At 41.7% G+C, this 14,109-nt stretch overlaps 1 protein-coding gene and 1 long non-coding RNA gene across 5 annotated transcripts in view; one reads left to right on the plus strand and one right to left on the minus strand.

Annotated features, from left to right (window-relative positions):
• The window catches only part of bend5 (BEN domain containing 5), a 1,240,673-nt gene that overhangs the window by 15,133 nt on the left and 1,211,431 nt on the right, over nt 1-14,109 (plus strand). The window lies entirely within an intron of this gene.
• LOC107982799 (uncharacterized) overlaps nt 1-14,109 on the minus strand; it is a 37,574-nt gene that overhangs the window by 12,731 nt on the left and 10,734 nt on the right. Inside the window, exon 2 of one of the 3 annotated variants that reach the window (XR_010005770.1) lies at nt 8,662-8,723. The exons of the other annotated variants lie outside the window; for them this stretch is intronic. This is a non-coding gene — a long non-coding RNA (uncharacterized LOC107982799). The remainder of the gene's footprint in view (nt 1-8,661; nt 8,724-14,109) is intronic. 3 annotated transcript variants of the gene reach the window in all.

Raw genomic sequence — 14,109 nt, forward strand, 5'->3', positions numbered from 1 at the left:
TGAAAACATGATGGAGCACTGGAAAACTGAACTGTTTGTTGGAAATGAAAGCTATGGACTTGTCAACATCAGAAGAGGAATTTTCCAGGGAGACTCATTGTCCCCTCTGCTTTTTATTATTGCCATGATCCCTCTGTCAACAATCTTACAAAAAACAAATCTCGGCTATCAGACATCTAAGAAATCTCACAAAATTTCACATTTGATGTACATGGATGACCTGAAGCTGTATGGGAAAACGGAAACTGAAATCAAGTCTCTGACTAACACTGTCCGAATTTTTAGCACTGATATCAGCATGGAGTTTGGTTTGGACAAATGTTCGACAGTGGCATTGAAGAAGGGAAAAATAATTGAAAGTGAGGGCATAAATATGCCTAATGGCCAAACAATAAAGTGTCACCAGCCAAAAGCCTATAAATATCTGGGCATGTTACAGCTAGACAACATCAAGCATGGACATGTGAAAACTGGTCAGCAAAGAATACACACAAAGGGTCAGAAAAATTCTCAAAAGCAAGCTCAATGGAGGCAACACCATCAAGGCCATAAACACCTGGGCCATACCTGTCATAAGATATACTGCTGGCATCATAAACTGGACACAGATGGAACTGGACAATTTGGACAGAAAAACAAGAAAACTCATGACCATTCATCATTCACTGCACCCTCGCAGTGATGTTGATCGGCTATATCTGCTAGAAGATCAGGGGGCAGAGGACTCTTACAAGTAAAACAAGCAGTCAAAGAAGAAGAACATGCCCTGGCAGAATGTGTAAAGCAAAGTGAAAAACGTGCTTTGATTGAAGTCAAAAACTAGAAACTCCTTAAAGCACAACAGACAAAGAATCAGTACAAGAAAACCGCACTACAAACCACAGCTGACAGCTGGCACAACAAAATGTTGCATGGAAAGTTCCTTGACAAAATTGAAGGAAAAGCTGATAAGGAGAGGACCTGGCTATGGCTCACGAATGGGACACTAAAGAAAGAGACAGAAGGCCTGATCCTTGCAGCCCAGGAGCAAGCTATCAGAACAAATGCAATTAAGGCCAAGATCGAAAAATCAGCTGATGACCCAAAATGCAGACTGTGCAAGGAAGCCGACGAAACCCTTGATCATATTGTCAGATGCTGTAAGAAAATCACACAGACAGACTACAAACAGAGGCACAACTATGTGGCCCAAATGATTCATTGGAACTTATGCCTCAAGTACCACCTCCCTGCAGTAAAGAACTGGTGGGATCACAAACCTGCAAAGGTCATGGAAAATGAGCACGCAAAGATACTGTGGGACTTTCGAATCCAGACTGACAAAGTTCTGGAACACAACACACAAGACATAACAGTTGTGGAAAAGAAAAAGATTTTGGATTATTGATGTCGCCATACCAGGTGACAGACAAATTGATGAAAAACAACAAGAAAAACTCAGCCGCTGTCAGGACCTCAAGATCGAACTTCAAAGACTCTGGCAGAAATCAGTACAGGTGGTCCCGGTGGTGATCAGTACACTGGGTGCCGTGCCAAGAGATCTCAACCGGCATTTGAAAACAATAAACATTGACAAAATTACGATCTGCCAACTGCAAAAGGCCACCCTACTGAAATCTGCACGCATCATCCAAAAATACATCACACAGTCCTAAACACTTGGGAAATGTTCAACTTGTGGTTTTGTGACATGAAATACAGCATATCTATCTTGTTTGCTGTGTCATACTATGTCGTTGTGTCAATAATAATAATAATAATAATAATAATAATAATTATTATTATTATTATTCTGGAGACTACTGACCTTTGATTGTTCACATGATGATCAAAATTCATAGGCTGTCATTCAATTAGGTGTTCAGATTTTGACCAAAATCCTCTGCATATTATTTTATTGCCTTTACTTGCACTTCCTTGCATTTCACAATGCCAATTTTCAATGTAAAGTAAATGAAGAACATGTCATATAATAATACTTTGTTTTTATATCCCGCTCCCATCTCCCCCAGGGGGACTTGGGGCGGCTCACATGGGGAGCAAGCCCAATGTCACATATAATAAACAGTCATGCAATAAAACCAATATAAACAATATAAACAATAAAACCATATAACAGCATAAAACAGGATAAAACAGCATATCATAACAATGAGTCTGAGGATAGTGCAATATATATAGAGAGAGGCAAAAATTATACAGGCTCAACGTAAGGCTCAGGATAAAATATAGGGCAATCAGGAAGAGTAATCTCATTTAAAAATAAAATCAACAAGAGAGGAACAAGAGGTGCGAAGGCTGTGACAACTACATCTCTAACTGGGCTATTCAGTCATATTGCTGGCTTTCAGTGCATCACATGATCTGCATAGATAGAATTGCATCTGTACGGCTTCTGCTTTCCGGCAGGTGCAAAATTAGGAATTGTCCCCATTGCCTTCACAACATATCTGAAGTTGTGCCAATTTTAGATCTACCCTACAGTGGAAAATCCCATTTTCTGCATTGAATCTGCGATCATGTCTACATAGAGGATCAGTGAATGTGACCTTGGATGGGGAAAAAAAAACCCTAAACACCATTTAGGTTAAAAAGAATAGCTTTATTGCATTTTTCTTTTTGCCCTTTCTATGATCCTTTGCCCTTCTATGGCTTCACCTCCTTCTATGCCTCATCAAAATCTTCTAACCTGCGCCTCTAAAAGAAGAAACATTAGAGTTCCTTACTTGTGTTGTTACTTTTGTTAATTTAATCTAAATTGGTTTTTATTTTTTATTGTTTATTGTATTATTCGCATTGCTTTAAGCCACTCCAAGTCCCCTCGGGGAGATGGGGCAGAATATAATTGAAGTTTTACTATCATTATTATTATTGATAATGTAATTAATACCTTTGCAGGATCATACGGACAGTGATGCAATGCCAGATTTACTGTGTTCCACCTCAGTTATTTTCACAAGTTCTCTATTATAAATCTAGGGGAAAATGACTACAGCTGTGTTTGTTTTCCTGGATAGTTCTTTGCATATTTTCAGTTACTTCAAGAATTATTTTCCTCATGCCATACTTTTGCTTTTAGATCCGTATCACTATTTCTCCACAGGTCTTCCATATATCATGGAAACTACTCAAAGAATTTGGGGGCTTTTATCCAAGGACAGCTGACTGCTTTTTCAAGGTGGTCACCTACTGAAATGGAGATTATCAGTGATCAAAACAAAATTAAATGAAGATTCTAAATAACGTTATCACCAACCTGAAATGATCAATAGAAAGTTCACTTCCTGGAGACCACTATACACCTACATAGTAGACATCTGCTCAGACTCTCAAGACAGGGACACCAAACTCATTGAAATACAAGAAAGCATTCCTCAATGTACAATTCCCATTGTATGAGATAAAACAGCAACAACAACAACAACAAAACAAGATTTGTGCCCAGGACTAATATCTTACAAAACAGGCTGAAGACACAAAATGGCAAGATTCCACTAGTGGTTATGTATAGCTCTCAATTGAGACCACTCAGACATATCATCAATGATCTGCAACCTATTCTGGTCAATAATGTTTCTCTTTCAAGGGCTTTTGGGGCCCTTCCACACAACCATATACCCTAGAATACCAAGCCATATAATATCTGCCAACAAATTTGATTTGAACTGCGTTTCTGAGTCCACACTGCCATATAATCCAATTGAATGTGGATTTTATACAGCTGTATCGAAGGGGCATAGGTGGCAGACTTCTACTTGTCTACAGATAGCCTCCCAATTTCAAATAGTTATCTACAGGAGCACACCCTAAACAGATGGAGCAATGGTTATAAGTCCTTGCCACAAACCCAGATGTCAAATCTACTCAAGAAATGTCATCCCATGACCCAATCACACTACCCAGAGTATTAGATTTAGTTTTACTTTCTCATGCCCATGCTCATTCTCTGTCAACAATGCCCTTGAAGAGTCTACATTGGCCTAATATGCCTGTACTTGTGCCAGAGAATAAATGGATATAAATCAGATATTACGAATAGGAACACACATGAATCAGTTGTAGAACAGACTACTTTAGTCTTTCTGAACATTCTATCTCAGACCTTAGTACAGCAGTCTTTAAACAAAAAAACTACAAAGGAAAATAGGAATATATCCTAAACTCAAGTCCATCAAAAGTGAGTTGAATAGAAGCAATAGTTCCTTGGCACATTATATATTAATTACACCCCAGCCTCCTGCAGGCTCTCTTGGTCATTTATCAGATTTCCCTTTTGGTTTCTAGCGAACATCACAATACATTCCAACAGCTCTTTCCACTATTCCTATGGTTACCCACTCATTCTGGATTTAAGTTACCTCTTTCCTCCTTCCCTTGTCATCTCAGCATAATGTCCATAAGTTTTATATTTCTATTGCTATACATACAGTTTGTTCAGAAAGGTCTGTTCTTAGGTGTATCACTCCATGAATCTAATGACGTAGACTCAATTCTACTAAAGTTTATGCTACTAGTTTTTTCAGTCAATCTGAAAAGTGCTACAAGACCCTTTTGTGTAGCCATCATCAAATTAGTCATAACCGCATGGCAGGAATTGGACGATGCTTACCATTGTTATTTTCACTTGCCATACTCTTAATTGTAGGAGAAAAAAAATGAGTAGTCAAATTAGTCTTACAATATACTGTGTGATCAGTTACAGCAAGGGCACAGGTTTTAGTCTCCTGGCATCAGAACGTGTGGGGTCCTTAGGGAGGGCATTCTGTGACAGATGAAGTGTGCTACTATCTTGAAGCATTTGTCTGGATACCCTCCCCCCTTTACATACAGAAGCTAGATGTATTTGTCTGGACACACTATCTGTGTCTGAGCAGAATTGAAAAACATTTGCTTGTGACTTCTTTTTCCATATACAAGTAGAACCTAGAAGCAGTTACCCAGATGTACCCAGGTTTATGCACATGTGAATGGAATCATTTTGAATCTACCTGCACTGATTGTTCATGAATCTAATGGCAACTGCACAGGAGTTCTGCTTCCCACTGCTGAAGCACATGCCAGTTTTGGAACCCTTTACCGCATCAAGAACTTGAGGGGTTTTTTTCTTTGACTCTCCCACGTCCTGTCCTGTTGTGACTGCTGTTACTACACCTGCTACAAGATAATTATTTTATTCCTTATGACTGCTTGTTGGCTTGTAATATGTTGTCTAGTGTTATGGAGAGTGTGTTTCTGGCACAAAAGAATGATATGTTTGTCTGACACAAATGAGGAGTTGACTCATCTCTGTAGACTGAATTAAAGGAGCCTGCAGCATCTCTTACAATTTCTGAAGCCACACCTGGCAAGGAAACACAACAAAACATTCTAGCCATATTATGAATACTTATTGGCCACAGGAGTTTTACCTCTTGATCTTTCCTAGAAAGAATTATTGAATATATGTTTATTACATAGTAACTTTATAAAGTAGAATATTAATTTTATACTTTATGTTTAGATACTATGACACATCTTGTTAATAAATGTATTTCCTTCTCAAGAGAGGATGTTGAACTTGTGATCAAAATGCTTTTCTGCACTATTGTTGAGATACCTGATCTGTTTCTTTTTACACAAATACTCATTGGTTGATTGTAAATACATTCCAGATTCAGACAATCTATAGGAACTTTTACAGCTTGAATATACAGTTGACTGTAGGATGCAGTCTTTAGGCACTTCCTTAATTCTTGCATAGGCTGTATTGACCCTACTGGCAGCTGACACCATCACATATACCACATCTGTGTCTTTTCCCCCCAGAAGATTTGTGATGGTCTGAATCAGATAGGCTTTCAAATCTCCCTCCTGCAATTCTCTGATCCTGATCAAACAGTTGTTAACCTTCAGGTCCAGTAAGTCCATTTGGTCTTGTAGTGCATCCTGTTTCGCCTCTGCACCTCTAATGAAGTCTGTCTTCACCTTGACCTTTTTTTTCAAAGACTTGCCCTCTGTCTCTAGTTTGGTGACTTTATTTTCTAACACAAATTGTTTTTCTGTGATTTTTCTGGTATCATCCCTCAATGAGTCTAGACCCACTTTTAAATCCTGGAACACTGATTAAAAGAATTTGGTCAGAGGGAGCACTGGAGGAAGCGCTAGAGCTGGGTTGTTTCTTTTGTTTGTCAGCACCACCAATCACAGTAGGATATGATGTCGTCAGCCCTTTGGCACTGAGCCTGGTCAGCCTAGGTGAATGGCCTTTTTATCCATTCTTTGTTTTAGCACAGAGCAGCTGCTTTATTTTTCAAGGACACTCTTTAGCCACAACAAGTTGTAGAAGAGCTGTGATGAAGTTTGATGGAGGGAGGGATGTGGAATTTAGCATTTAATCGTATAAGGTTCTCTTACTCCAACTTAAATTTTATTAGCAAGACAAAATAACAATCTCCTTTAGAGTCTTATTTAATTCATATCTAAATTCCACCTATAAAACAATTTGATAATTCCTTTTTCTGTCTTCTAGAAGGACTGAAGTTGGAGTATGCAATTGTAATATGAATCCAGACAATTAAACTCCCTCTCTTCAGCCAACAGAGGGAATAAATCAGTCTGTCTGCCTTTAGCACAGGGTATGAAACCAAAGGGATCCTTCTTGAGTGGTGTTACTTAAGATTATCTGAAAGAGTCAAAGAGAAGAAACAAACAAAAAGTGGCTTTCTGTGAAAGTAGCACTGGCAGCAGATTCTGCTGAAGAGAGATCGAGACAGGAGCTTCTTTGACACCCAGCCACTGTTTAAATTGACAAAGAAAAAAATCTTCCATTTAAACTGCTTGCTTCAGGGTACCAGCTATCTCCTCTTAGTCTGTTTGCCCAACAGATTGAGATCGGAATGGGGGAAATGTTATCACCCACTGTCTGGTAAATCAGCCGGAGCTTCCATGTTACACAGCCTCTTTGTCTTTCCCTTCAAAAAGCTTATTCTAAGCAAGCAATATGAATTTCCAATAATGGTGGAGGGCTGCAAAATCTTGTTTCTCAAGGAGATTCCAACACGGCTGCTTAGAAAAAGGAAAGAATTTGCGTTTTTGGTGATGAAACTGAAGAAAGGAGTTGCCTTCAGATAGTAATTCCCCTAAGAATTACCATCTAAATCTAATCTAAATCTAAATCTAAATCCATAATAAAAGTGAAAACCCATATGTGTATGTGGCACGGATGTCTGCTTACACAGACAGCCTCCAGCCTCCACAAACAGGCTATACTTCATAGGGTTAAGAATCTAGCAAGTCACTCTTTTCCACTGACATTACGGTTACAGCGAGCGCCATGAACATGCAGCCCAGCCCCTACCAATGTCCTTCCCAAACACTACAGCCCACCACCCAAGGAATGCTTTCATTTGGGGACTATTTCATCCTAGATTTTGCTTTTTCTTCCACCACAGGCAGGCATCCCAGGGTTCTCCATTGCTGTGGAATTTGCATGGCCCCACCCACTGCCCTTTCCTTTCTAATCTCTCTGCATAACAAACACAGCAGAACTGAGCTGCAACTAAACTTACTGGAGGAGTTTTGGGATTGATTCCACATGGAAGTTGTAGTTCACCCTGCATCAAGTCACAGCACTGTCACTCCTACTGGGGAAGATAGAGGAGTTGTAGTTCACCTACACCCAGAATGCTATGAACCCAAATAATGATGGCTCTCGGCCAAACTTGCCATGCAGACCCGATATGCCCAGATTTGACTACTGGTGGGTTTGGAGGGAAACTGGACTGGAACTTGAGGAGTAGTAGGTACTGGGATTTATAGTTCACCTGCAATGAATGAGCATCACACTTGGCACACAGAACCCCCATAACCAATACAACATATTGCACAAGTTTGGGAAAAAGGGAGTTATAGTTCACCTGCAGCCAGAGAAACATTGACCCCCCACTGACAATGCACTAGGACCACACTTCACACAGAAAACCCTCATGACCTACTGAACATACTGCAGGTATTTGTGGGAAGGGGCCTTGATTTTGGGAATTGTAGTTCACCTCCATCCAAAGACCACTGAACCCAGCCAATCACGAATCTAGACCAAACTTGGCACACAAACTGAATATTGCCTGCTGTGGATACAGATAGATATTTCGGGGCAATTGCCCCGGAAATCTAGAAATTGCAGTAGTTCACCCCCATCCAGACAGTACTGCACCGCACCTGGTGCACATACCCAAAATGGCCAACTTCTAATACTGGCAGAGTTTGGGAAGGATTCAGCAACGATTCTGGGAATTGTAGTTCACCCACTCCAAACAGAATCCATAACATTAAAAGACAAATAATACAATTCTCAAATGACCCGGGCACCGCCGGGTCCCCAAGCTAGTTTTATTATAAATCTAAAAGACATACCATTTTGGATGTACCAAAAGCAGAACAATTTATATGAAAATATAATAGGGACTTTGAGGAGGACACTAACCGAGAGGAGATGTGCCCTCAAAGAAGGAGGGTATCTAGCAAATAGTATCACGATATGGAGAATATTTGTGGATAGGAGAGAGGGGTGGGAGAGGGAAGAGACAGTTAAGAATGAAATTACATGGGTTAAAATTATCTCTATGAATGCTAACGGGTTGAACAATTGTATAAAAAGGAAAGTGTTTTTTTAAAATTTCTTACCTAAAAATAAGGTGGACATAACCTGCATTCAGGAATCCCACTTTGTATCAAGAGATAAACATCTGCTGGTCCAAGAAAAATTAGGACAGTTTTTAAAGGCATGTAATGTCAAGAAAACTAATGGGGTGCTGTTCTATATAAATAAGGAACAAGAACAAGAGAAAATATATGAGGATCAATAAGGCAGAGTATTCATTGTTAAAGTGAGTGTTAATATAAGCACATCTTCTTAGTGAGATTTATGCGCCCAATACAAATATTTCTTTATAAAAAATATTATCCAATATCCTAGCAGAAGTAGGGGAGAAAGAAATGTTGTGGTTACTTTAATGGGGTAATGTATGAGGGCTATCCAGAAAGTACATTACTTTTTGGAATTAAAAATGAACAAAGTATAGGAGAAAACATTTACCATATGCAGTTGAAAGCCACACCCAAATACCACATCTCACATAGTCACCATTCAAATCTAGGCACTTACCATAGCAATGAAGGAGCTTTGCAACTCCTTCCCCACTAAATTCTGCCGCATGTCCTCAATCAGCCGGTCACCCCTTCCCGCATCTGCACAGCGTCGCCAAAACACTGCACTGCCAGCCACGCCCCCATTGTTGGAAACAAGTGGTTGAGGAAGCAAGTGGCAGAATTTAGAATTTTATTACACAAAATAATAAACAGGTTTACAAAAAATACAGCAAACAGCTAATACTGATTTTCACTCGTGTAACGAGTGTTTGCTGTATATTTTGTAAACCTGTTTATTATTTTGTGTTGTAGTAGAGCCTGTGAGCAATGTTACAAACAGTAGTATGGGTGCCAGAAGGGGGAAAAGGGTGACTCGGGAGCAGGAATCTGATGATGAGCAGCAGAGAAAGAGGTTCCGGGACATATTTACAGCACCTACAGATGAAGAGTCGTTTGAGGGATTCTCTGGGGATGATGGGTCTATGAGGAAGAAGAAGAAGGAGACACCATCGATTGGACTAAGATAAGAGAAGTGCAAGCTATTTGTGGGGCACCAACAACTAGTGATACCTTTATGGGGTTCTCTGGGAGTGAAGACTGGCAATCAGGGGATCCAACTGATTCTTGGGGGGATCTAAGTCTTGACAGGAGATGAAGGAATTGGAGGGAGAGTCAAGGGAATTCACGTGAAGAGCTGGGAGCAGCTGTGGGGGATGGTAATGGGCGGTGGTCAGTTCATCTGATGGTGATTTGTAGATAAAAGTGGGTTCAGGGATTAGGAGTCTTTGCAGAAGGTAAGATGTTGATGTGCGTTTGTGTGCTGGGTGCTGTCTATTGGGAAAGTTTCTTGTAGTCTTGTTGCTGCCTGTTTCATGTTTGGCGTTGGACTCGGATCTGCAGTTTGGACCTGAACCGGTTTGGCTAAAGACGCTGCTTCTGCGGACACTGGAGCAACACTGTTTTGGATTCTTCCTCCTTCGACCTTGGACTTCGGCAGATGACGCTTCTCTTCTTGCAACTCCCTTTGTTAACCATTTGTGTACTGTGCCTTTTTGTTTTGCCTTAGAGTGCTTTGTTTTACTTGTTGCTCTTTGCATCCAGTTAATCTGGATTACATTTTTGTTTACCTTTTGGACCAGGTCTAGTTTGGGTTTTTGAGTTTTGATCAGTAGAACTGCATTTAAGTATCCCTGCGTCCTTTTCCTTTTGTTTCAATAAACTCTGTTTTGAAGTCACTTTTAAGTCTGGCCCTTAAAGGCATCTGTGATTCCAACAATTTTGTATATTTTTTTCTCTTTTTTCTTTTATTAATGTCTGTTTTATTCATAAAGTTCGACTGTGATTACGAATATCTTCAAATACGTATGTATACACTGTTTTCTAGAGAGTTTCATGGATCTTACTTTGTTCTAGTGATCTATCACTTTGTGGGCTCCCTGTAAAATAGTGTTGATTGCCTGATCAATAAAATAATTCACCTGGTCTTTGTGCCTTCCTCAAGGTTTGGAAGATAATATTTTTTCCACTTTGTACTGCAAACGACAATAGATAAACTTTCTTAATGTGTCTTGTTAAAGACATTTGACACAGCATATAAAGGCACACAGAACAACATAGGCTTTGACTGGAAGAACATATTTACTTCTGACTTTATGTGAGAAAATGCTGCACTACGTTGTTGGCTGCCCTCATTAAAGCAGTGAAGGTGATCATGAACCATGTTGCTCCACATGTAGTGCCAGGAAGGCAATGTCACCTCTATTGTCATCAGCTGATATCATAGCAGAGATACATCATCTTATGATGCTAACATGGTAGAAGGGAGAACATAGGTGTCCTTTTATTTTAGCAGTATGTTTGAAGGCTGCTTCAGCAACTTAACCTTTGTTGTGCCTGTGCATGATCATATATTATATCTATGGGTTTAAATTGTTTTTGGCCATGTTCAGATACTTACTTAGGCGATCCCTCGTAGCTCGAGGACGATTGTCTTCCATCCTTGGTGTCTTGGGGGTGGTTTCTTAGGTGGCTGAAGAGACCTATTCTTGACCCGCATATTCTCCCGCAGTGAGGACATCGGTTTCCAGGTGGAAGGCGGTCCCGTCGGGGTTAGCTTGACGTTCCTTCCTCTTGGCACGTTTCTCCCTTAAGCCCTCCGTTCATGCCTCTTCGAACTCCGCAGCACTGCTGGTCACAGCTGACCTCCAATTAGAGTGCTCAAGGGCCAGGGCTTCCCAGTTCTCAGTGTCCATTGCACAGTTTTTAAGGTTGGCTTTGAGCCCATCTTTAAATCTCTTTTCCTGCCCACCAACATTCCGTTTCCCATTCTTGAGTTCGGAGTAGAGTAACTGCTTTGGGAGACAGTGATTGGGCATTTGGACAACATGGCCAGTCCAGTGGAGTTGATGGCGTAGCAGCATCGCTTCAATGCTGGTGGTCTTTGCTTCTTCCAGCACGCTGACATTTGTCCGCCTGTCTTCCCAAGAGATTTGCAGGATTTTCCTGAGGCAACACTGATGGAAACACTCTAGGAGTTTGGTGTGACGTCTGTAGACAGTCCACGTTTCGCAGGCGTAGAGCAGGGTTGGGAGGACAATGGCTTTGTAAACAAGCACCTTGGTATCTCTACGGATGTCAAACACTCTCTGCTTCATACGGAAAAATGCTGCACTTGCAGAGCTCAGGCAATGTTGTATTTCAGTGTCGATGTTGACTTTAATCAACAGGTGGCTGAGGTGGCTGCCAAGGTAGCGGAAATGGTCAACATTTTCTAATGTTACACCTTTAAGCTGTATTTCTGGCTTTGCAGAGGGATTAGCTGGTGCCTGTTGGAAGAGCACTTTGGTTTTCTCGATGTTCAATGAGAGGCTGAGCTTCTCGTATGCTTCTGTGAAGGTGTTTAGAGTGGCTTGTAGGTCTTCTTCTCAATGCGCACAGACTACGTTGTCATCAGCATATTGGAGTTTTATAACAGATGTTGTGGTGACCTTGGTTTTGGCTTTCAGTCTGCTGAGGTTAAATAGCTTGCCATCTGTCCGAAAGATGATTTCCACTCCGGTGGGAAGCTTCCCATCAACAAGGTGAAGTATCATAGCGATGAAGATGGAAAATGAGGTAGGGGCAATAACACATCGCTGCTTGACACCTGATTCCACCTTAAATGGGTCACTTTGGGAGCCGTTGCTGTCCAAGACTGTTGCCATCATGTCATCATTGAGGAGCCTCAGAATGTTCACAAATTTGTCAGGGCACCCAGAGAGCGCTGCGATTCACTGTGTCGAATGCCTTTGCAAGGTCAATGATTGCCATGTTGGTTTTGTTCCCTGCATTTTTCTTGGAGCTGTCGTGCAGTGAAGATCATGTCCACTGTTCCTCTGGAGGGACGGAAGCCATTCTGGGATTCTGGGAGGGTGTCTTCTGAGACAGGGAGAAGGCACTTTGCAAGGAGTCTTGCGAGGATTTTCTCGGCGGAGGTTAGAAGGGAGATACCACGATAGTTCCCGCAGTCTGTTCTGTCCCCTTTCTTGAAAAGGGTGATGATGGTGGCATCCTTGAAGTCAGCTGGGATTTTCTCGGTCATCCACACCTTTTCAATGAGCTGGTGGAGTTGTTGTATCAGCTCAGGTCCACCCTCTTTGAAGATTTCAGCAGGAATCCCATCAGGTCCGCTGTGATGCCTCATGGGCCTTGTAGTCCTGTTCCTAGTGCCATCGTGGCAGATGAAGACGAAAACATGGGGTTTTTGCCGGTTCAACAAGAGCCGGAATCTTTTCACCTGCCGGATGTTGATGTTTGTAACCAAGAATTCAGTAAAACAGACCTTGGGCATTCCTCGCCTCCGTTTCCCAGAAGGGAATCTTACTCTAGAGACAGAGGAGTCAGAGAACAAAATCGCAGGAGTTTACGGATTGCTGCCAAACAACAGGCTGATTAGGCCTGCTTCCCTTGGGAAATTCTAAGGAGTCTTGCATCTGGATAGAGTTGGGTTTCGCTTCTCGTTCTCTAGGGAAAGAGATTGTTGGCGGGAAAACGAGACCCCAATATAGGTGCTTGACGCGGGAGAATCTTTGCGGAGTCAACAGAGCTGCTTCAGGAGTGAGATCGTGTGTGGACTTCGTAACCCCAGTTCCTTGCTTCCCGGATCAAGAATTCAAGGACTGCCTTGCCTTGCTGTTTAACCACGGACCTTGTTTCAAGATTCACTGTTTGCCTTGTTTCTAGTCACGGACCTTGTAAAAGAACCAAGTTTATTTCCAGCCTTGTTGTCAAGCTTCCTTGGACTCCTAAGACTCTGACTTTTCCCCACTCTATTGCCTGGCAATAGCGTGTGTTTCGGTATTGGATATAAACTTTGAACTCTAATATCATTTATTGGACATTGCATTATTGGACTATATTTGACCTTAATTGAAAGGTCTGCTTCTGAACTATATTCTTCACTTGTTTTTATTACTTTTATATATTTCCTTAATAAAGATATTAGATAGAGATTGGCCTCCGTGTATGGTTCTTGGTGCCCTGCTGCCTGGGGTCTGACAGTTTGACTCCGCCACCCAAGCACCAAGCAACCTAAGGCCAATATGTCTGTTACACCAGGAGCCGGAGCGGGCGCCCCTGCTCAAACACCCAGTTACACCATTTCCCAAGATGAATTCTACCGGATCCGGGACAAACTCCGAGAGCAGGAGGGAGAAATACGGGGCTTGAAGGAACGCGGAGCCCAACTCCCTGCCCTAGCACTACCAACCAAGTTTTCCGGAGAAGCCTCCAAGGTTCATGTTTTCCGTCGCCAGTGCCTGGCGTACTTAGAAGCCCGCCACACCGAGTTTCCCCAAGAAGATGTCAAGGTGGCGTGGATTTACAGTCTCCTAGATGGGCCTGCGGCCACTTGGGCGACGGCGCTGTACGATGCGGGTTCCACGCACCTAAACACCGCACAGCAATTCCTGGCCCATCTTCGAAATACCTGGGGGATCGAGGATG

This window comes from Anolis carolinensis, chromosome 4 (genome assembly GCF_035594765.1).
Source record: "Anolis carolinensis isolate JA03-04 chromosome 4, rAnoCar3.1.pri, whole genome shotgun sequence".
Classification (NCBI taxonomy): domain Eukaryota; kingdom Metazoa; phylum Chordata; class Lepidosauria; order Squamata; family Dactyloidae; genus Anolis; species Anolis carolinensis.